The 24,948-nt window shown below is 41.3% G+C and overlaps 1 pseudogene; it reads right to left on the reverse strand.

Annotated features, from left to right (window-relative positions):
- Positions 1–20,435: 20,435 nt before the first annotated feature.
- Ddx21-ps1 (DExD-box helicase 21, pseudogene 1) lies at positions 20,436–24,861 on the reverse strand (annotated as a pseudogene).
- Positions 24,862–24,948: the final 87 nt, after the last annotated feature.

Raw genomic sequence — 24,948 nt, forward strand, 5'->3', positions numbered from 1 at the left:
TTGAGTGTGTCTGCTTTGATGTGGAGGTCCTTGATCCACTTGGACTTAAGCTTTGTACAGGGTGATAAGCATGGATTGATCTGCATTCTTCTACATGTTGACCTCCAGTTGAACCAGCACCATTTGCTGAAAATGCTATCTTTTTTCCATTGGATGGTTTTGGCTCCTTTGTCAAAAATCAAGTGACCATAGGTGTGTGGGTTCATTTCTGGGTCTTCAATTCTATTCCATTGGTCTATCTGTCTGTCTCTGTACCAATACCATGCAGTTTTTATCACTATTGCTCTGTAATACTGCTTGAGTTCAGGGATAGTGATTCCCCCTGAAGTCCTTTTATTGTTGAGGATAGCTTTAGCTATCCTGGGTTTTTTGTTATTCCAGATGAATTTGCAAATTGTTCTGTCTAACTCTTTGAAGAATTGGATTGGTATTTTGATGGGGATTGCATTGAATCTGTAGATCGCTTTTGGTAAAATGGCCATTTTTACTATATTAATCCTGCCAATCCATGAGCATGGGAGATCTTTCCATCTTCTGAGGTCTTCTTCAATTTCCTTCTTCAGTGTCTTGAAGTTCTTATTGTACAGATCTTTTACTTGCTTTGTTAAAGTCACTCCGAGGTACTTTATATTATTTGGGTCTATTATGAAGGGTGTCGTTTCACTAATTTCTTTCTCGGCTTGTTTCTCTTTTGTATAGAGGAAGGCAACTGATTTATTTGAGTTAATTTTATACCCAGCCACTTTGCTGAAGTTGTTTATCAGCTTTAGTAGTTCTCTGTTGGAACTTTTGGGATCACTTAAATATACTATCATATCATCTGCAAATAGTGATATTTTGACTTCTTCTTTTCCGATCTGTATCCACTTGACCTCCTTTTGTTGTCTGATTGCTCTGGCTAGAACTTCAAGAACTATATTGAATAAGTAGGGAGAGAGTGGGCAGCCTTGTCTAGTCCCTGATTTTAGTGGGATTGCTTCAAGTTTCTCTCCATTTAGTTTAATGTTAGCAACTGGTTTGCTGTATATGGCTTTTACTATGTTCAGGTATGGGCCTTGAATTCCTATTCTTTCCAGGACTTTTATCATGAAGGGGTGTTGAATATTGTCAAATGCTTTCTCAGCATCTAATGAAATGATCATGTGGTTTTGTTCTTTCAGTTTGTTTATATGATGGATCACGTTGATGGTTTTCCGTATATTAAACCATCCCTGCATGCCTGGGATGAAGCCTACTTGGTCATGGTGGATGATTGTTTTGATGTGCTCTTGGATTCGGTTTGCCAGAATTTTGTTGAGTATTTTTCCATCGATATTCATAAGGGAAATTGGTCTGAAGTTCTCTTTCTTTGTTGTGTCTTTGTGTGGTTTAGGTATAAGAGTAATTGTGGCTTCGTAGAAGGTATTCGGTAGTGATCCATCTGTTTCAATTTTGTGGAATAGTTTGGATAATATTGGTATGAGGTCTTCTATGAAGGTTTGATAGAATTCTGCACTAAACCCGTCTGGGCCTGGGCTCTTTTTGGTTGGGAGACCTTTAATGACTGCTTCTATTTCCTTAGGAGTTATGGGGTTGTTTAACTGGTTTATCTGTTCCTGATTTAACTTCGGTACCTGGTATCTGTCTAGGAAATTGTCCATTTCCTGAAGATTTTCAAGTTTTGTTGAATATAGGTTTTTATAGTAAGATCTGATGATTTTTTGAATTTCCTCTGAATCTGTTGTTATGTCTCCCTTTTCATTTCTGATTTTGTTAATTTGGACGCACTCTCTGTGTCCTCTCGTTAGTCTGGCTAAGGGTTTATCTATCTTGTTGATTTTCTCAAAGAACCAACTTTTGGTTCTGTTGATTCTTTCTATGGTCCTTTTTGTTTCTACTTGGTTGATTTCAGCTCTGAGTTTGATTATTTCCTGCCTTCTACTCCTCCTGGGTGTATTTGCTTCTTTTTGTTCTAGAGCTTTTAGGTGTGCTGTCAAGCTGCTGACATATGCTCTTTCCTGTTTCTTTCTGCAGGCACTCAGCGCTATGAGTTTTCCTCTTAGCACACCTTTCATTGTGTCCCATAAGTTTGGGTATGTTGTACCTTCATTTTCATTAAATTCTAAAAAGTTTTTAATTTCTTTCTTTATTTCTTCCTTGACCAGGTTATCATTGAGTCGAGCATTGTTCAATTTCCAAGTATATGTGGACATTCTTCCTTGATTGTTATTGAAGACCAGTTTTAGGCCGTGGTGGTCCGATAGCACGCATGGGATTATTTCTATCTTTCTGTACCTGTTGAGGCCCGTTTTTTGACCAATTATATGGTCAATTTTGGAGAAAGTACCATGAGGAGCTGAGAAGAAGGTATATCCTTTTGTTTTAGGATATAATGTTCTATAAATATCCGTTAGGTCCATTTGACTCATGACTTCTCTTAGTCTGTCTACATCTCTGTTTAATTTCTGTTTCCATGATCTGTCCATTGAAGAGAGTGGGGTGTTGAAATCTCCTACTATTATTGTGTGAGGTCCAATGTGTGTTTTGATCTTTAGTAAGGTTTCTTTTACATATGTAGGTGCCCTTGTATTTGGGGCATAGATATTTCGGACTGAGAGTTCATCTTGGTGGATTTTTCCTTTGATGAATATGAAGTGTCTTTCCTTATCTTTTTTGATGACTTTTAGTTGAAAATTGATTTTATTTGATATTAGAATGGCTACTCCAGCTTGCTTCTTCTGACCATTTGCTTGGAAAGTTGTTTTCCAGCCTTTCACTCTGAGGTAGTGTCTGTCTTTGTCTCTGAGGTGTGTTTCCTGTAGGCAGCAGAATGCAGGGTCCTCGTTGCGTATCCAGTTTGTTAATCTATTTCTTTTTATTGGGGAGTTGAGCCCATTGATGTTGAGAGATATTAAGGAATAGTGATTATTGCTTCCCGTTTTATTCATATTTGGATGTGAGGTTATGTTTGTGTGCTTTCTTTAGCTTTGTTTTGTTGCCAAGACGAGTAGTTTCTTGCTTCTTCTAGGGTATAGCTTGCCTCCTTATGTTGGGCTTTACCATTTATTATCCTTTGTAGTGCTGGATTTGTAGAAAGATATTGTATAAATTTGGTTTTGTCATGGAATATCTTGGTTTCTCCATCTATGTTAATTGAGAGTTTTGCAGGATACAGTAACCTGGGCTGGCATTTGTGTTCTCTTAGGGTCTGTATGACATCAGTCCAGGATCTTCTGGCCTTCATAGTTTCTGGCGAGAAGTCTGGTGTGATTCTGATAGGTCTGCCTTTATATGTTACTTGACCTTTTTCCCTTACTGCTTTTAATATTTTTCTTTATTTTGTGCATTTGGTGTTTTGACTATTATGTGACGGGAGGTGTTTCTTTTCTGGTCCAATCTATTTGGAGTTCTGTAGGCATCTTGTATGCCTATGGGTATCTCTTTTTTTAGGTTAGGGAAGTTTTCTTCTATGATTTTGTTGAAGATATTTACTGGTCCTTTGAGCTGGGAGTCTTCACTCTCTTCTATACCTATTATCCTTTGGTTTGATCTTCTCATTGAGTCCTGGATTTCCTGTATGTTTTGGACCAGTAGCTTTTTCCGCTTTACATTATCTTTGACAGTTGTGTCAATGATTTCTATGGAATCTTCTGCTCCTGAGATTCTCTCTTCCATCTCTTGAATTCTGTTGGTGAGGCTTGTATCTACAGCTCCTTGTCTCTTCTTTTGGTTTTCTATATCCAGGGTTGTTTCCATGTGTTCTTTCTTGATTGCTTCTATTTCCATTTTTAATTCCTTCAATTGTTTGATTGTGTTTTCCTGGAATTCTTTCAGGGATTTCTGCGATTCTTTCAGGGATTTTTGCGATTCCTCTCTGTAGGCTTCTACTTGTTTATTAATGTATTCCTGTGTTTCCCTAAGGGAGTTCTTCACGTCTTTCTTGAAGTCCTCCAGCATCATGATCAAATATGATTTTGAAACTAGATCTTGCTTTTCTGGTGTGTTTGGATATTCCATGTTTGTTTTGGTGGGAGAATTGGGCTCTGATGATGCCATGTAGTCTTGGTTTCTGTTGCTTGGGTTCCTGCGCTTGCCTCTCGCCATCAGATTATCTCTAGTGTTACTTTGTTCTGCTATTTCTGACAGTGGCTAGACTGTCCTATAAGCCTGTGTGTCAGGAGTGCTGTAGACCTGTTTTCCTCTCTTTCAGTCAGTTATGGGGACAGAGTGTTCTGCTTTCGGGCGTGTAGTTTTTCCTCTCTACAGGTCTTCAGCTGTTCCTGTGGGCCTGTGTCTTGAGTTCACCAGGCAGCTTTCTTGCAGCAGAAAAGTTGGTCTTACCTGTGGTCCCGAGGCTCAGGTTCGCTCGTGGGGTGCTGCCCACGGGCTCTCTGCAGCGGCAGCTACCAGGAAGACCTGTGCCGCCCCTTCCGGGAGCTTCAGTGCACCAGGGTTCCAGATGGCCTTTCGTGTTTTCTTCTGGTGTCCGAGATGTGTGCACAGAGAGCAGTCTCTTCTGGTTTCCCAGGCTTGTCTGCCTCTCTGAAGGTTTAGCTCTCCCTCCCACGGGATTTGGGTGCAGAGAACTGTTTATCTGGTCTGTTTCCTTCAGGTTCTGGCGGTGTCTCAGGCAGGGGTCCTGCCGCTCCTGGGCCCTCCCTCACGGGAGCCTAGAGGCCTTATACAGTTTCCTCTTGGGCCAGGGATGTGGGCAGGGGTGGGCAGTGTTGGTGGTCTCTTCTGCTCTGCAGCCTCAGGAGTGCCCACCTGATCAGGCGGTGAGGTCTCTTTCCCACAGGGTCTGGGAGCAGAGAGCTGCTGCGGGCCGGGATCCACGGGCGTGGGACCTCCAGCAAATACAGGACGTGCCCGGTCCTAGATGAACTCTGCCTCTGTGTGTCCTGATCTCACCAGGCAGCTCTCTTGTAGCAGACAAGTTGGTCTTACCTGTGGTCCCGAGGCTCAAGTTTGCTCTCGGGGTGCTGCCCACGGGCTCTCTGCAGCGGCAGCAACCAGGAAGACCTGTACCACACCTTCCGGGAGCTTCAGTGCCGAACTCAGGTCTTCTGAATGAGGAGCCAGTGTTACTTAACCACTGAACCATCCATCCAGACACAACCTACTTTTAATAGATGTTCAACCTCTTCTCTAGTCCACTACCTACCAGAGGTAGTGGAAGAAAACTTAATCAGGATTTGGGACGGTGGACCTGTTCAGCAATAGTTCTTTGGGGGTGAGCTCGATTTTCTTGGGCAGCAGTTCAGTCCTGTAGCAAACACCAAATATGAGTAAACAGCTCCAATTCAGTCTTCTAGGTAGGCAGATAACAGGCAGCTGTAGTTCAATCCTGAAAAAACAGTCAGGCTAGCCTGATTGTGAGGCCACAGAAGCAGCATGCTGCCACAGGAACCTCATGAGCAGTTCTTGGGCAAGTTTCTTTCAGTGGTGGTGTTATCACAAGTAGAGCTCAACAATACTATGTAAGGGGAACCAATATATATGTGACTTTAGTGAAGAATAGTGAAGCGGAGCAAACCAAACCAATGCTCAGTGCTCCTCTCCCACTCTCTGTTGGGTCATATTTATACTCATTCATCACGGGTCCTTTCACATGTTTGTTACATCAAAACAACCTTTCATCTGTGTCTGCTTCAGAAAAACATTCTTTCACATGTCTGCACCAGCAAACCACTGTGGTGCAGCAGGCTGTGAAAGGTACCCTGATTCCTGGTCAAGATAGGTCGCATCCACAGGGACACTAAAAGGGATGGTAGGCACATTCCTAGTCTCCCACATCAAGGCTTCACTAGCTGCAGCATCCCTCAGACACCTGCAGAGAGGTTTGAGACAGACCACTCACATAGGGCAATGCCCCAAGCCCCTCCTCCCCAGGTGAGGATGTGACCACAGGTTACATAGGCTCAAGACAGATCAGTCACAGACGACAATGCCTCAAACCCCTCCTCCTCCACAGCTTAGGATGTGCACAAGTCATGTAAGCTCAAGAAAGATCAGACATGGAAGCAGGACCATGCCCCCAAATGTGTAGATGAGGTCTTCGCAAGCTCTCAGGCCAAACCAATAGGAATTACCTGATGTCAGGCACTGACCCATCCAAAAACTGTACGTAAGTATCACGTTCTGAAAAAAGAAGCAAATACACCAAGGAGGAGTAGAAGGCAGGAAATAATCAAACTCAGAGCTGAAATCAACCAAGTAGAAACAAAAAGGACCACAGAAAGAATCAACAGAACCAAAAGTTGGTTCTATGAGAAAATCAACAAGATAGATAAACCCTTAGCCAGACTAACAAGAGTAATGTAAAGCAGAAAAAGCTACTGGTCCAAAACATACAGGAAATTCAGGACTCAATGAGAAGATGAAACTTAAGGATAATAGGTATAGAAGAGAGTGAAGACTCCCAGCTCAAAGGACCAGTAAATATCTTCAACAAAATCATAGAAGAAAACTTCCCTAACCTAAAAAAAGAGATACCCATAGGCATACAAGAAGCCTACAGAACTCCAAATAGATTGGACCAGAAAAGAAACACCTCCCGTCACATAATAGTCAAAACACCAAACGCACAAAAAAAGAAAGAATATTAAAAGCAGTAAGGGAAAAAGGTCAAGTAACATATAAAGGCAGACCTATCAGAATCACTCCAGACTTTTCCCCAGAAACTATGAAGGCCAGAAGATCCTGGACTGATGTCATACAGACCCTAAGAGAACACAAATGCCAGCCCAGGTTACTGTATCCTGCAAAACTCTCAATTAACATAGATGGAGAAACCAAGATATTCCATGACAAAACCAAATTTACACAATATCTTTCTACAAATCCAGCACTACAAAGGATAATAAATGGTAAAGCCCAACATAAGGAGGCAAGCTATACCCTAGAAGAAGCAAGAAACTAATCGTCTTCGCAACAAAACAAAGAGAAGAAAAGCACACAAACATAACCTCACATCCAAATATGAATATAACAGGAAGCAATGATCACTATTCCTTAATATCTCTCAACATCAATGGCCTCAACTCCCCAATAAAAAGACATAGATTAACAAACTGGATACGCAACGAGGACCCTGCATTCTGCTGCCTACAGGAAACACACCTCAGAGACAAAGACAGACACTACCTCAGAGTGAAAGGCTGGAAAACAACTTTCCAAGCAAATGGTCGGAAGAAGCAAGCTGGAGTAGCCATTCTAATATCAGATAAAATCAATTTTCAACTAAAAGTCATCAAAAACGATAAGGAAGGGCACTTCATATTCATCAAAGGAAAAATCCACCAAGATGAACTCTCAATCCTAAATATCTATGCCCCAAATACAAGGGCACCTACATCCGTAAAAGAAACCTTACTAAAGCTCAAAACACACATTGCACCTCACACAATAATAGTAGGAGATTTCAACACCCCACTCTCATCAATAGACAGATCATGGAAACAGAAATTAAACAGAGACGTAGACAGACTAACAGAAGTCATGAGCCAAATGGACTTAACAGATATTTATAGAACATTCTATCCTAAAGCAAAAGGATATACCTTCTTCTCAGCTCCTCATGGTACTTTCTCCAAAATTGACCATATAATTGGTCAAAAAATGCGCCTCAACAGGTACAGAAAGATAGAAATAATCCCATGCGTGCTATTGGACCACCACGGCCTAAAACTGGTCTTCAATAACAATAAGGGAAGAATGCCCACATATACGTGGAAATTGAACAATGCTCTACTCAATGATAACCTGGTCAAGGAAGAAATAAAGAAAGAAATTAAAGACTTTTTAGAATTTAATGAAAATGAAGGTACAACATACCCAAACTTATGGGACACAAAGAAAGCTGTGCTAAGAGGAAAACTCATAGCGCTGAGTGCCTGCAGAAAGAAACAGGAAAGAGCATACGTCAGGAGCTTGACAGCACACCTAAAAGCTCTAGAACAAAAAGAAGCAAATACACCCAGGAGGAGTAGAAGGCAGGAAATAATCAAACTCAGAGCTGAAATCAACCAAGTAGAAACAAAAAGGACCATACAGAGAATCAACAGAACCAAAAGTTGGTTCTTTGAGAAAATCAACAAGATAGATAAACCCTTAGCCAGACTAAGGAGAGGACACAGAGAGTGTGTCCAAATTAACAAAATCAGAAATGAAAAGGGAGACATAACTACAGATTCAGAGGAAATTCAAAAAATCATCAGATCTTACTATAAAAACCTATATTCAACAAAACTTGAAAATCTTCAGGAAATGGACAATTTCCTAGACAGATACCAGGTACCGAAGCTAAATCAGGAACAGATAAACCAGTTAAACAACCCCATAACTCCTAAGGAAATAGAAGCAGTCATTAAAGGTCTCCCAACCAAAATGAGCCCAGGTCCAGATGGGTTTAGTGCAGAATTCTATCAGACCTTCATAGAAGACCTCATACCAATATTATCCAAACTATTCCACAAAATTGGAACAGATGGAGCACTACCGAATTCCTTCTATGAAGCCACAATTACTCTTATACCTAAACCACACAAAGACCCAACAAAGAAAGAGAACTTCAGACCAATTTCCCTTATGAATATTGATGCAAAAATACTCAAAAAAATTCTGGCAAACTGAATCCAAGAGCACATCAAAACAATCATCCACCATGATCAAGTAGGCTTCATCCCAGGCATGCAGGGATGGTTTAATATATGGAAAACCATCAATGTAATTCAGTATATAAACAAACTGAAAGAACAAAAGCACGTGATCATTTCATTAGATGTTGAGAAAACATTTGACAAAATTCCACACCCCTTCATGATAAAAGTCCTGGAAAGAATTGGAATTCAAGGCCCATACCTAAACATAGTAAAAGCCATATACAGCAAACCAGTTGCTAACATTAAACTAAATGGAAAGAAACTTGAAGCAATCCCACTAAAATCAGGGACTAGACAAGGCTGTCTACTCTCTCCCTACTTATTCAATATAGTTATCAATGTCCTACCCAGAGCAATCAGACAACAAACGGAGATCAAGGGGATACAGATTGGAAAAGAAGAAGTCAAAATATCACTATTTGCAGGTGATATGATAGTATATTTAAGTGATCTCAAAAGTTCCACCAGAGAACTACTAAACCTGATAAACAACTTCAGCAAAGTGGCTGGGTATAAAATTAACTCAAATAAATCAATAGCCTTCCTCTACACAAAAGAGAAACAAGCTGAGAAAGAAATTAGGTAAATGACACGCTTCATAATAGTCCCAAATAATATAAAACACCTTGGTGTGACTTTAACCAAGCAAGTAAAAGATCTGTACAATAAGAACTTCAAGCCTCTGAAGAAAGAAATTGAAGAAGACCTCAGAAGATCGAAAGATCTCCCATGCTCATGGCTTGGCAGGATTAATATAGTAAAAATGGTCATTTTACCAAAAGAGATCTACAGATTCAATGCAATCCCCATTAAAATACCAATCCAATTCTTCAGAGAATTAGACATAACAATTTGCAAATTCATCTGGAATAACAAAAAAGCCAGGGAAGCTAAAACTATCCTCAACAATAAAAGGACTTCTGGGGAAAACACTATCCCTGAACTCAAGCAGTATTTCAGAGCAATAGTGGTAAAAACTGCATGGTATTGGTACAGAGACAGACAGATAGACCAGTGGAATAGAATTGTAGACCCAAAAGTGAACCCACACACCTATGGTCACTTGATTTTTGACAAAGGAGCCAAAACCATCCAATGGAAAAAAGATAGCATTTTCAGCAAATGGTGCTGGTTCAACTGGAGGTCAGCATATAGAAGAATGCAGATCGATCCATGCTTATCACTCTGTACAAAGCTTAAGTCCAAGTGGATCAAGGACCTCCACATCAAACCAGATACACTCAAAATAATAGAAGAAAAGGTGGGGAAGCATCTCAAACACATGGGCACTGGAGAAATTTCCTAAACAAAACACCAATGGTCTATGCTCTAAGATCAAGAATCGACAAATGGGATCTCATAAAACTACAAACCTTCTGTAAGGCAAAGGACACTGTTGTTAGGACAAAATGGCAACCAACAGATTGGGAAACGAACTTCACCAATCCTACAACTGATAGAGGCCTTATATCCAAAATATACAAAGAACTGAAGAAGTTAGACCGCAGGGAGACAAATAACCCAATTAAAAATGGGGTTCAGAGATAAACAAAGAATTCACAGCTGAGGAATGGCGTATGAATGAGAAACACCTAAAGAAATGTTCAACATCTTTAGTCATAAGGGAAATGCAAATCAAAACAACCCTGAGATTTCACCTCACACCAGTGAGAATGGCTAAGATCAAAAACTCTGGCGACAGCAGATACTGGCAAGGATGTGGAGAAAGAGGAACACTCCTCCATTGCTGGTGGGACTGCAAACTGGTACAACCATTCTGGAAATCAGTCTGGAGGTTCCTCAGAAAATTGGACATTGACTTACCTGAGGACCCAGCTATACCTCTCTTGGGCATATACCCAAAAGATGCTCCAACATATAACAAAAACACGTGCTCCACTATGTTCATAGCTGCCTTATTTATAATAGCCAGAACCTGGAAAGAACCCAGATGCCCTTCAACAGAGGAATGGATATAGAAAATGTGGTAAAGCTACACAATGGAATATTACTCAGCTATCAAAAACAATGACTTTAAGAAATTCATACGCAAATGGATGGAACTGGAAAATATCATCCTGAGTGAGGTAACCCAATAACAGAAAAACACATATGGTATGCAATCATTGATAAGTGGCTATTAGCCCAAATACTCAAATTACCCTAGATGCACAGAACACGTGAAACTCAAGAAGGATGACCAAAATGCGAATGCTTCACTCCTTCTTTAAAAGGGGAACAGGAATACCCTTGGCAGGGAATAGGGAGGCAAAGTTTAGAACAGAGGCAGAAGGAACACCCATTCAGAGCCTGCCCCACATGGGGCCCATACTTATACAGCCATCCAATTAGATAAGATGGATGAAGCAAAGAAGTGCAGGCTGACAGGAACCGGATGTAGATCTCTCCTGAGAGACATAGCCAGAATACAGCAAATACATAAGCGAATGCCAGCAGCAAACCACTGAAATGAGAACGGGACCCCCGCTGAAAGAATCGGAGAAAGGACTCGAAGAGCTTGAAGGGGATTGAGACCCTGTATGAACAACAATGCCAAGCCACCATTACTTCCAGGGACTAAGCCCCTACCCGAAGCCTATACATGGACTGACCCTGGGCTCCAACCTCATAGGTAGCAATGAATAGCCTAGTAAGAACACCAGTGGAAGGGGAAGCCCTTGGTCCTGCCAAGACTGAACCCCCAGTGAACGTGATTGTTGTGGGGAGCGCGGTAATGTGGGGGAGGATGGGAAGGGGAACACCCTTATAGAAGGGGAGGGGTAGGGGGAGGGGTTAGGGAGATGTTGGCCGGGGAACCGGGAAGGGGAATAACAATCAAAATGTAAATAAGAAATACTCAAGGAATAAACAAAAAAGAAATACCCAATTAAATAAAGATGAAAAAAATTAAAAAAGAAATACCCAAGTTAATAAAGATTAAAAAAAATAAGATTAAAGATTTGAACATTAAGCAAGCTGGTACATTATAGCAAGCAAATTAAAACCATTACATGGATTTGACATATATTTTGGTAGAGGGAGTAAGAATATTGGAGTAAATATGAAAATATTATTTGGAACCATTTATGTAATCCAGTATTCATGTTCATTGATATGTAAAACAGCTGGTTAACTAGATCTGGAATAAATTGTTTCTGTGTTTTTTTCAAGTGAAAAAAAAGCATTGCGTTCAGAATTAAAGGTGTACAGGAATTTTTCCATTGTCTGAGAGCTTCTGTTATAAGAGCTGTAACACCACCACTTGGGGAAGAGATCTGCTTTCCTGAAATCATCGCTGCCAGAAGCTCCCCTCCACCCCTCACTGGCTTGTCAGTCAGTTGTCTCAGCCCCAGCCTGCATAACTGAAACAGCAGCAGGGGAGAAGGACCAGGATCAGCAGCAGGGCAGCAAAAGCTGTTCCCCTCCCTGCCTGAGTTCTTTCCCCACTTCTCCTGAACCCAAGCACCTAGCTGGGTGAGAGATCACCAGGGAAAGCCCCTGACATGGAGCCCTACAAAACATCATTTGGCATAACTGACTTTCCAAGAAACTAGAAGTTTCTACTTTGTTGCTTTTATGCTCCTGTCTTTCTTTATTACTGGAAGAAAATATCTTGTCTGTATTCACATTCATTACTCAACCCTACCTACAGTCTTTTAGTAAATAAGCCCTCAGAGAGATAAAATTGATCATGTCTTCATTCATGTACCATGTTTTGATACATAAAATCCTAATGGCTTTGTGTATAAGGGTCTGGCCTGGGTGCTGATCACTAGGAAGCAGTTGATCAGAAGCCTGATGATCCTGAGAATTAGGATGAGGCTGCTGGCAGTAAAGTTATACTTCCAAACCCAGTGCCCCATCAAGAGCCAAAGATAGGTATGTGCACCATCACAAATGCAAGGCTTGGCATGTTTACTGTGGGAGATATTTTTTTTTGGATATTGCAAAAAATAACTCCCTGCTAGTTAACATTGGATTTCACTAGCACTAAAAGATTCTCTGAAATCTAGCACAGACTCCCAAATACTTGCCATCTACTTTTCCACATAGAAACGAATTTAGTGAAATCACACTATGCTATGAAGAAAAAAATTGTTTTCTTATGGGGTGCATAGAAGTCCTTTAACCAAAGGCTAGTTATGTTAGCACTTTCTTATATAGTTGAATTCTCTAAATCAGGTAAGGAGGCATGCATTGTGAGCACACAGGATTTTGGGTGACAATAGGGACAAAGTACTATCCTGAGGAAAATAACACACAAGGCTAAAATCACCCAAGGAAAAAGCTTTCCTCTTCACTTTTCTGCAGTGGCAACAAAGTAAATTCAGCAGTGTTCTTCACTGGAAGCATGACAATGTTTTCTCACTACATTGATTAGGGTATCACTGCAAGTTGAGTACACATGTGATTTGGGGGTAGGTCATCGTTTTCATTGTTTCAGGTCAGTTCCTGTTTGGTTTTTCATAAAATGTTCTGAAGTTTGAGAGTCTAACATACTTTGTTACACCAGCATAAAGGGTTTCCTACCACCACCATTTATCTCAAAGTCCAACTTCTATGACTATACTGAGGTGAAACTATATGTAGGACTGATGGGTCACCCTGAAGGCACTGGGGAAGTACATTAGATCACAACTATCAGTGTTGTTTATATACCGTCAAGGTTTCTAACATGAAGTTCTGTCAAAGATGTCCTTAACTGTTCTGTTTGTGTTGTAGGTGACAGGAAGCCATGGGTGTGAGTGAGGACAAGCTGCAGACACACTTATGCTGTCTTCCCTTCAGAAATTGCCCTGCTGAAACTCTCACAATAAAAGCTTTGTGATTACATTTTGTTGCAAAGAATTCAAGAAGTTAGACTCCAGATAATCGAAAAATCCTATTAAAATGGGCTACAGAGTTAAACAAAGAATTCTCAGTTGAAGAATACTGAATGGCTGATATGCACCAAAAGAAATGTTGAACATCCTTAAGTCATCAGGGAAATGCAAATCAAAACAACCCTGAGATTCTACCTCATACCAGTCAGAATGACTGAGATCAAAATCTCAGGTGACAACAGATGTTGGCAAGGATGTGGAGAAAGAGGAACACTCCTCCACTATTGGTGGGATTGCAAGCTGGTACAACCACTCTGGAAATCAGTCTGGAAGGTCCTCAGAAAATTGGCTATAGCTATACCTGAGGACCTAGCTATACCACTCCTGGGCATATACCCAAAAGATGCTCCAACATATAACAAGGACACATGCTTCACTATGTTCATAGCAGCCTTATTTAGTATAGCCAGAAGCTGGAAAGAACCCAGATGTTCTCCAACAGAAGAATGTATACAGAAAATGTGGTGCATTTACACAATGGAGTACTGCTCAGGTATTAAAAACAATGACTTCATGAAATTCACAGGCAAATGGATGGAACTGGAAAATATCATCCTGAGTGAGGTAACCCAATCACAAAAGAACACACATGGTATGCACTCACTGATAAGTAGGTATTAGTGCAGTAGCTTGAATTACCCAAGGTACAATCCACAGAACACATGAAGCTCAAGAAGGAGAACGACCAACGTGTGGATGCTTCAGTCCTACTTAAAAGGGGGAACAAAAATATTCATTGCAGGAAATATGGAGACAAGGTTTGGAGCAGAGACTGAAGGAATAGCCATTCAGAGCCTGCCCCACTTGGAGATCCAGCATATATATATATATATATATATATATATTCACTATTGCTGATGCCAAGAAGTGCTTGCTGACAGGAACCTGATATGCGTGTCTCCTGAGAGTCTCTGCCAGAGCCCTACTGATACAGATGAGGATGCTTGCAGCTAACCATTGGACTGAACAAGGGGATCCCAATGGAGGAGTTAGAGAAATGACTGAAGGAGATAAAGTGGTTTGCAACAATATCAACCAACAAGACCCCACCAGAGTTCCCAGGGACTAAATTACCAATCAATGAGTACACAGGGAGGGATCCATGGCTCCAGTAAAATACTGGAGCACAGTAGCAGAGGATGGCCTTGTCTAGCATCAATAGGAGGAGAAGCCCTTGGTCATGAGGAAGGCTCATGTCCCCAATGTAAGGGAAGGCCAGGGCTTTAAATTGATAGTGACTGGGTGGGAATGGGCGCATCCTTATGGAAGCAGGGAGAGTGAGTATGGGAGGGGGTGAAAGGGGATAACACTTGAAATTTACATACATAAAATATCCAAGAAAAATAAATTTAAACCAACAAACAAATCAAAGTGGCCAGGAAAAACAAAAGAAAAAAATCACACCCCTATCTTAAATAGCTGATGGGGTACAGAATTCTAGGATTTTCAGTCTTCATGTGTTCTTTGTTTTGTCTGTCATTTTTCTCTTGTGTATGCATATGCATAGTATATGTGTGTGCAGGAATGTACTCACATCTGAATGCACATATGGAGGGCAGAGCTCACAGTTTTGGCTGAAATGGCTGGTAGGCCACTGGATCTGCTCACCACATTTCATTTCAAAATTAGAGAGGATTGTGAAAACTATGGATGCTAAAGCAGTTCCTACCTTTACACTGGCTTCAGTTTCCATAGTCAATTCTAGTCCAAAACCATTAAGTGGAAAATTCCACATACACATGGTTCATATGTTTTAAGTGACATGCTGTTTGGAGTTATGTGATGAAATGACTCACTCCATCCCATCTGGAATATGAATCATGCCTTAAGTGACCTGTCAGTCAATTAACAGATACATTAGTTATTACATCAAGTACCATGCTGCAATATGTATATACATAAGACTTATTTTACTTAATGGTGGCTCTAAAGTACACAAGTAGTAATATAAAGGAGAATAAAGCATGGAAGGGTAAATTAACCCAATACCAAGAGGCAATGCTTCAGAGTAAGTAGGAAAAACACAACATTAGTCAGGTTTGGTAGTAATCCAAGGTATCAAGCATTTGGGGGTCCTTGAGTATACCTCTCAGACAATGGCTACATCTCTCAGTCAAGGAGAAAACAACTATATTAGAATTATTCACCTTTATAATTTGCTCAGTATAGGTAGCTAAATTTGCATCATATTAACTGTTCATAGAATACTCTATTATCTACACACTTAGAGATGCATATGTTATAAACTTTTAAAATAAAATAAAATATTTCTCAAGGTCTTAGTGTGTCTGGAAGTGATTTCATTTTCTTTTTCTTTTTTCTTTTTGGCCACACCTTCTTTTTTGTGGTTCACATTTTTTATTGGATAATTTTTAATTTATATTTCAAATATTACCCCTTTCCTGGTTTCACCTCCAGAAGCTCACTATCTTATCTCTCTTCCCCTTCCTTCTATAAGGCTGTGCTTTGTCACACACCTACACACTACCTCCCACCTCCCTGCCCTATTATTTCCCTATACTGAAGCATTGAGTCTTGATAGAACCAAGGCCCTTTACTCCCATTGATGACAGACAAGGCCATCCTCAGCTACACATGTGGCTGGAGACATAGGTCCATTCCTGTGTATTCTTGGGATGGCGGTCTAGTCCTTGGGAATTCGAGGGGTCTGGTTGGTTGATTTTGTTGTTCTTCTTATGGGGTTGAAAACCACTTCAGCTCCTTCAGTCCTTTAACTCCTCCATTTGGGACCCTGTTTTCAGTTGGCTGCAAGCATCCACTTCTGTATTTGTCAAGCTCTGGCAGAGCCACTAAGGAAACAGCTTTATCAGGATCCTATAAGCAAGTACTTCTTGCCATCAGCAATATTGTCTGGGTTTGATGGCTGTATCTATAAGGGCTGAATCCCCAGTTGGGACAGCTACAGATCCTCAAAAAAGATTCTTAAATGGAGAGATAAGGAAGGACATGAGGGATGGTTTCAGCCTTTTGTTTTAGAGCAAGTACCTATCAACTTGTGGGGATGAGATGTAATCAGTAATATGGGGCCTGTGCTGACAACTCAACCTGTATGAAGCATGATGAGGAAATAGGTCTTTGTCCCAGGGAGAGAATTGGGCAAAAATTTACAAGGCAAACCTTATAGTGTAAGTGAAGAGTTAAAAATAATTAAACATCCTCATGATAAAACAGTCAAGCACAGTGGAAAAACTTTCATGAGAAGTTTCTGACAATTGGGAATTCTAAATTTAAGTCAGTGCTTTTTGCAGGAACAGCTTGATCTCTTTTGCCTCTCTGTGTAAATGGCCCTTGGCACCACAGTAGTTGGCCTTTTGTTTCCTTTCATATGCGCAAACAGCACTCCCAGTCCTGGGCAGCCACTAAGCAGATGTGGCTCTCCTTGGCAGGAGACAATCCTTCTGCCCAAATCTGACTCTGCCTTCATGAAAAGTAGTTAGCCAAAAATGGGCAACTCTTTGGGATCAATTCCCACCTAAGGTAGGGCTTTGAGACTGGCAGTTTCCCAAAGATCGGCAAGGGTTTGGTCCTCCCAAAGTGACCTAAGACAGGCACTACTTAAGAAATTAATAAGGGGGGACTTTTCAGACCCTCCTGGATTCGACAGAGCTTACCTGCTGCTGAGCCTTTTTGATGCATGTGATAGCCTTTGCTCTTTTGAGGGAAAATCCTGGCCTTTCTGTTTGGCCATAGGGTGTAGGTAACACCTGGTATCTTTGATCTCAGCTTTTAGTTTCAGTTTCATTTTCTTGATGAAAATGTAAACTTGTTTCTCCATTGTGCTTCAACTCAGTGGTTGGGGTATATATTGTGTGAACCTTAGTAAAATTTTTGGCGTTCATTTTCTTTTTTTTTTTTCTTTTTTTTCTTTTTTTTCGGAGCTGGGGACCGAACCCAGGGCCTTGCGCTTCCTAGGTAAGCGCTCTACCACTGAGCTAAATCCCCAGCCCCAAAGAGAATATTTGCTTTTTTTTTTTTTTTGGTTCTTTTTTTCGGAGCTGGGGACCGAACCCAGGGCCTTGTGCTTCCTAGGTAAGCGCTCTACCACTGAGCTAAATCCCCAGCCCAGTTCATTTTCTTAACAGAATGACCCGAGCCTGTGTGTTTTTTTCTTAAACCTCGCAGGCCTATGCCTGGTTCTTGGTATCGTGGTGGCACGGGCATTATCAAATACCATACAGTTTTTCTTTATCACTATTGCTCTGTGATACAGCGTGAGGTCAGGGATGGTGATTCCCCCAGGAGTTCTTTTATTGTTGAGGATAGTTTTCACTATCCTGTTTTTGTTTTGTTTTTTTGTTATTCCAAATGAATTTGCAAATTGCTCTTTCTAACTCTATGAAGAATTGAGTTGGAATTTTGATGGGGATTGCATTGAATCTGTAGATTGCTTTTGGCAAGATGGCCATTTTTACAATATTAATCCTGCCAATCCATGAGCATGGAGATCTTTCCATCTTCTGAGATTTTTTTCCATTTTTTTCATCAGAGACTTGAAGTTTTTGTCATACAGATCTTTCACTTCCTTGGTTAGAGTCACAGGGAGGTATTTTATATTATTTGTGACTATTGTGAAGGGTGTCATTTCCCTCATTTCTTTCTCAGCCTGTTTATCATTTGAGTAGAGGAAGGATACTGGTTTGTTTGACTTAATTTTATATCAAGCCACTCTGTGAAAGTTGTTTATCAGCTTTAGTAGTTCTCTGGTGGAGTTTTTGGGGTCACTTAAATATACTATCATATCATCTGCAAATAGTGATAGTGATATTTGGACTTCTTCATTTCCAATTTGTATTCCTTTGACCTCTTTTTGTTGTCTGATTACTATGTTTAGGTATGGCCCTTGAATTCCTGATCTTTCCAAGACTTTTTACCATGAATGTGTATTGAATTTGGTCAAATGCTTTCTCAGTATCTAATGAAATTATCATGTGGTTTTTTTCATTGAGGTTGTTTATATAGTGGATTATGATGATGTATTTCCATTTATTGACTCATCCCTGCATCCCTGGGATGAAGTCTACCTGATCATGACAGATGACTGTTTTGATGTGTTCTTGAATTTGGTTTGAGAGAATTATATTGAGTATTTTTGCATATTCATAGGGGAAATTGGAGTGAAGTTTTCTTTTTTGTTGGGTCTTTGTGTGGTTTAAGTCTAAACGTAATTGTGGCTGCATAGAAGGAATTGGGTAGTGTTTCTTCTGTTTCTATTTTGTGGAATAGTATGGGCAGTGTTGGCATTAGGTCGTCTATGAATGTCTGACAGACATCTGCACTAAATCCATCTGGTCCTAGGCATTTTTTGTTTGAGAAAATTTTAATGACTGCTTCTATATTGTTAGGGGATATGGGACTTTTTTAATATATGGTTTATCTGATCCTGAATTACCTGGTATCTGTCTAGAAAAGTGTACATTTCATCCAGATTTTTCAGTTTTATTGAGTATAGGTTTTGTAGGAGGATCTGATAATTTTTTTGAATTTACTTAGTCTCTGTTTTTATGTCTATCCTTTCATTTCTGGTTTGTTAATTTGGATATTCTCTCTGTGCCCTCTGGTTAGTCTGGCTAAGGATTTATTAATCTTGTTGATTTTCTCAAAGAACCAGCTCCTGGTTTTGTTGATTCTTTTTATAATTCTTTTTGTTTCTACTTGGTTGCTTTCAGCCCTTAGTTTGATTATTTCCTGATGTCTATTCTTCTAGGGTGTATTTGCTGCTTTTTGTTCTAGAGCTTTCAGGTATGCTATCAAGCTGCTAGTGTATGCCCTCTCCAGTTTCTTTTTGTCACACTCAGAGCTATGAGATTTCCTCACAGCACAGCTTTCATTGTGTCCCATAACTTTGGTTATGTTGTAGCTTCATTTTCATTAACTTATACAAAGTCTTTAATTTCTGTAGTTCTTTCTTGAACAAGTCATCCCTTAGTAGAGTGTTGTTCAGCTTGCATGTGTATGTGGGCTTTCTTTGTTTTTTTTTTTTTTTTTTTTTTTTTTTTTTTTTTTTTTTTTTGTTATTGAACACCAGCCTTAGTCCATGGTGAACTAAGATGTATGGGATTATTTCAATCTTCTTGTATTTGTTGAGGGCTGTTTTTGACTGAATATATGGTCAATTTTGTAGAGGGTTCCATGATATGCTGAGAACAAGGTATATTCTTTTGTTTTAGAATGAAAGTCCTATAGATTTCTGTTAAATACATTTGTTTCAAAACTCCTGTCAATTTCTCTGTGTCTATGTTTAGTATCTGTTTCCATGATCTTTCTATTGATGAGAGTGGGGTGTTGAAATCTCCCACTATTATTGTGTGAGGTGCAATGTGTGTTTTGAGCTTTAGTAAGGTTTCTTTTATGTATGTGGGTGCCCTTGCATTTGAGCATAAATATTCAGATTTGAAAGTTCATGTTTATGGATGGCTACTCCAGCTTGTTTCTTGACACTATTTGCTTGGAAATAATTTTCTAGCCTTTTACTCTGAAGTAGTGTCTATGTTTGTCACTGAAGTATATTTCCTGTATCCAGCAAAATTATGTATTCTCTTAAATTATCCAGTCCATTAGTCTATGTCTTTTTATTGGGGAATTGAGTCAATTGATGGTCAGAGATATTAGGGACTAATGATTGTTTTTTCCTTTTATTTTTTATTGTTAGAGGTAGAGTAATGTTTGTCTTGTTATCTTCTTTTGGGTGAGTTGCAAGAAGATAATTTTCTTGCTTTTAATAGGGTGTAGTTTCCCTCCTTGTGTTGAACTTTTCCATATTTTATACTTTGTATGGCTAGATTTCTGGAAGAATATTGTGTAAATTTGATTTTCCATGGAATATCTTGGTTTCTCCATTTAGGTTTATTGAGAGTTTTGCTGAATACAGTAGCTTGGGCTGGCATTTGTGTTTCTTTTTTTTTTTAAAAGCATTAGTATCTTTATTATGGCATAATGCAGTACTTTATACAGTAATTCATTTTAATGTAAAAACATTTTATGTACCATTTCAGAGAAACAACTATATAGACAGCTGGAACATAAAAACAGGTAATTCCAAAGTCCAGAGTTACTTGATAAACTGGAAAATATTTTCTCTGTAGAAAATAGTAAAAATGATAACATTTCCCACTAAGCCCATTTAAGCCAAATAAGAGCTGAATTATACATAAATATTGTTTAGATTGTGTGACCCAAAAGAAACTTCTCTTCCTTTATTTGAAAAGCCATATTTTATTTAAATTGTGTCAATTGAAATTCTTTCCTTCTTTCCCTTCACTGTTTGGTTTTCCGCAGATCATTTTTTCTATAGGGTAACCCATTAATTCAAAATTCAAAAGGTTTTAGTTTTAGGCTGTCCTCTTGGAAGTAGAGCCAGCATGTCCTTCTACCATCTTGAAATGGCGAATTCTTACCCAATAGTGAAATGTTTCATTAAATCATGCCCATATTTATTACAAGCCAGAGAGTCGTCAACAAAGAAAAAAACCCCAAAGAATCCCTGGCAGAGGATGAGCCATCTGGTCAGAGTTCAAGGGGGAAACTGAACTTAAATAGAAAAAAGGGCACTGCTTCAGTGACAGCAGCTGATTGGGTATCAGAGCCCTTTGATGCTGTTCTGGTAAGGCTAGGAGGTAAGGACTGTACTAACTAAAATGAAGGTCTTAGCTGACCCAAACAACTGAGTTTATAAAACAAAAACCAGAGCATGTGGTTCTGACTTTCCTTCCAGGTCTATTCTAGGACTCCTGTACAGACTCTAGTAGGGCTAGAGGACCCCACCACTCCAGCTTCTGTGCTAGGTGGGAGTTTCCCAGATGAAGAACACTGAGCAGTAGGCAGGGGCCACGCTTCCGTTCCCTCAAAGCAACAACTTAAAATGACACAGCTTGTCACAGCCGGAATCTCTGAGCCAGAGAAGCAGCTCGTCAGGAACAGATCTTACAATAGATCAAACTAGTCTCACTGTGCCCTTTAAAAGATCTCACACTAGTAGGTGCTGTCCCTTCGGGAGCCCCACCTCAGGAAGTGCTCGCCACTCAAAGCATGCTTTTCCACCTCTTTACTTGTCAAGATGAAAGACATCTTTGTGGCTTTTTTGAAGCCTTCCTCAGCAACACCAACTTAGCCCCACCCTCCCTGTATGACTCCTTGGTAAATCAATCTTCCAAACGTGGGGTAGAAGCAATTACACGCCATTTATCCAGTCTCATTAACTAAGAAAAAGTCTACACACTGGGCCTGAACTTTAGACATGGCTCCTATGAAAATGTACTCCAATATACACTGTCTGGAGAACTCACGGGAACACAAGTCACCCAGTGAGAAACAGTAGTGAGGACACCACAGAGTGAACCCATGCTGCCTGCGCTCTAGAGCGGCTACAAACTGTTCTATCAGCTAAGTCTGAGATGGCTTCTGCGAAGCACTGCTCAGGTCAAACCTTGCCAGACATAAACACAGCAACTGTTTGTGAGGGGAACAAGAGGCCAAGGAATGCAAAAATTATCCACCCTGGCTCGCATGGTCCCCCAGAGACTGAGGCACCCCTGGGAAACTTTCTTTGTAGGATGAGTAGGAAACATGTACAGGGGACCAGAGAAACAGTTGTAGGGAGGGCATGTGCGAGGGTCTGAGCTTAGGCCCCAGTGCGCACACACAGAACACGGAGATAGGCAGATCGGAGGCTGGTTTTACTTTGTAAATCTAGGAAGTATGTTGAAAAATGAAGCAATGCATTCCCATCCCTTCCCCAAATGCAGAGTTTAGGATGGGTAGTTGGACAGCTCAGAAGCCTGTCTCTGCAAGAAATGGGCTGAGAATTGATCAAAAAGGAAGCACTGGGGGCTTTGACAGCAGGACGGGCTCTGAGGTCCACAGTGGGGTGGGAACAAGTTCCTCTGGCCTCTACTCACTGACCAAATGCTTTACTAAAACTCCGCTTCTGGCCTTTGTTTGGGGACCTGTTACTTTTGTTGCCACCTCCTGGTCGCTGTCCTCTGAAGTTTCTACTTCCTCCTCGCTGTCCCTGTCCCCGGAAGTTCCTGCTTCCACCCCGCTGTCCTCTGAAAGAGCCACGGCTGCCATCCCGCTGGCCCCTGCCGCCTCGGTATCCTTCTGGGGGTCCTTCCAGCTCCGGCTGCTCGGTGGCCACAGTGAGCTGCCAGCGTCTCGAATCGTGCCACTTCTCCTTTATTTCTGTGACTGCTTCAGTGCGGACATCAAAACAAACTCCCAGTTTTCCTTTGAGGAAGACCATCCCCTTCACTTTGGCATCGATGCTCTCATCCAGCTGCTCCTTAAGTTCTTTCCAGGCATAACTAAGGTTGGGCATCTCAACAGAACACCGCAGGATCATGGTCACAAAGCCCGCTTGTGAGTTGATTAGGGAGCGCTGGTCCACCGATGTGGCCCCCGAGATGTGAGCCAGAGCTGCGGCCAGGGCCTCTACAGCTCCCTTCTCCTCGATCAGCTTCTCAGCCGACTGCTTGAAATGGCCAATAGCAGTGGGAGGCACAGAATCCAAGAGCCTGATTGCGTCTTTGCTGGAGGCTTTTATTATTTCTGTTGCAGAAGGAACACCTATCCGTTTAAATTTAATTCCCGCTTTCTGCTCCACTTGTGCTAACTGGTACTCTTCTTTGTGCTGATAAAAGCAGATGCAAACCCCTGTTCTTCCAGCTCTGCCTGTCCGCCCCGAACGATGAATGTAAGACTCCACATCCTTTGGTGGACAGCTCTGAACAACCAGGTCAACCTCAGGGATGTCTAACCCACGGGCAGCAACATTGGTTGCCACCAAAACTCCAAAATTGTCATTTCGGAAACCTTTCAGGGTGATTTCCCTTTGCTTCTGTGGAATGTCGCCATGTAAGGACTGGGCATCCTGCTTTATGCACGTGTTCTGCGACAGCTCCTGTGCATCCTTCTTGGTTTCGCAGAAGATGATTGTACGCCCTTGGTGACCACTGTACACTCGGATCACATCCCCAATCACCGCTGCCCTCTCTGTCCAGTGACACTTAATCGCCAGGTGCTCCACAGTTATGGCTGCTTTCTGAGTCTTTTTACCAATCAGGTCCACCTGTTTGTATGTAGATTTCATGTATTTCTTAGCAACATTAAATACCCAATGAGGGCAAGTTGCAGAGAAAAGCAATGTTTGGGGGTTGTCTTCAGAATCTTTCTTGTATGCCACACATAAAATTTCTTCCACTTGATCAGCAAAGCCCATATCCAACATCTGATCAACTTCATCCAGGACAACATGTTTAAGTTTGGTGAGGTCTAGCTTGCCATTCTGCAAGTGGTCTTTAATACGACCTGGGGTCCCGACCAGGATGTCAATCCCACTCCGCATTCGTTCGATTTGACCACCATAGGGAGTTCCACCATAAAAACAGGCTACTGAGAGCTTTTTGGTGATGTCACTGAAGTCTTTGCTCACTTGATTTGCTAATTCTCTTGTAGGTGCAAGGACTAGCACCTGAGGGGCTCGGCCTCTCTTCCTCTCTTGCAGCCCACCTTGAAGTTTCTCAATCAAAGGGATGGCAAAGGAGAAGGTCTTCCCGGTTCCTGTGCGTGCCTGGGCGATTAAGTCCTTCCCACTGTACACATGGTGGAATGTCTTGGCTTGTATAGGGAAGAGGAAGTTCACCCCACGAGCTTTGAGAAGTTTGACAGTCTCTTCTGATATGGGAAAATTAGAGAAGGCTCCTTCTTTCTGCTCCACGGGTATTTCCTTTTCTGTCTCGCTTTCCTCTCCGGGAGCTTGGGTGGAGCTGGAGTCTGGCTTGGGATGGGAGAGCCCATTCTTCAGCCCGGGGCTCTTCTCTCCCACGTCTCCGTTTGCTTCCTTCCCTTTCTTTGTCTTTTTGGGCTTAGGAGCGTCTGCCTCTTCCTCAGAAGGCTCCTCGGCTTTCATTTCTTTGGTTTTAGCAGAGGGTGCTTTCTTCTCTAGGGGCTCCTTTTTCTTCTTGGAGGTTTTGCTTTTAGAAGCAGGGTCGTCTTGAGGCTCCTCTTCCTGCTTCTTGGCCTTCTTGGATTTAGGGGGACCCACATCATCCTCAGAAGGCCCTTTCTTTTTAACTGCTTTCACTTTGGAGGAAGCGGCCTCTTCACTCCTTCTGTTGCCTCGTCAGTTTTAGATTTTGGCTTCTCTTTTCTAGTTTTCTTCTCGCTTGGCTTCTGCAGCGTCTCCATACTCTCCTCGGTCCCTTCTGACTCCGACTTGGACGCACTGCGGAGTTTTCCCGGCATTATTCAGCAGGAGCAGCTCAGGCCTACCGGCTTCCACAACCACGTGCAAAGGAAAGAGAGCGACAGAGAAAGCCGACCGCCTCCCAGCCCGGCCTCGCTCGTCACTCATTTGTGTTTCTTTGTTTCTGTATCAAATCACTCTATGATCTCTTCTGGAGAAAAGT

Source organism: Rattus norvegicus, chromosome X, assembly GCF_036323735.1.
Source record: "Rattus norvegicus strain BN/NHsdMcwi chromosome X, GRCr8, whole genome shotgun sequence".
NCBI classification, from domain to species: domain Eukaryota; kingdom Metazoa; phylum Chordata; class Mammalia; order Rodentia; family Muridae; genus Rattus; species Rattus norvegicus.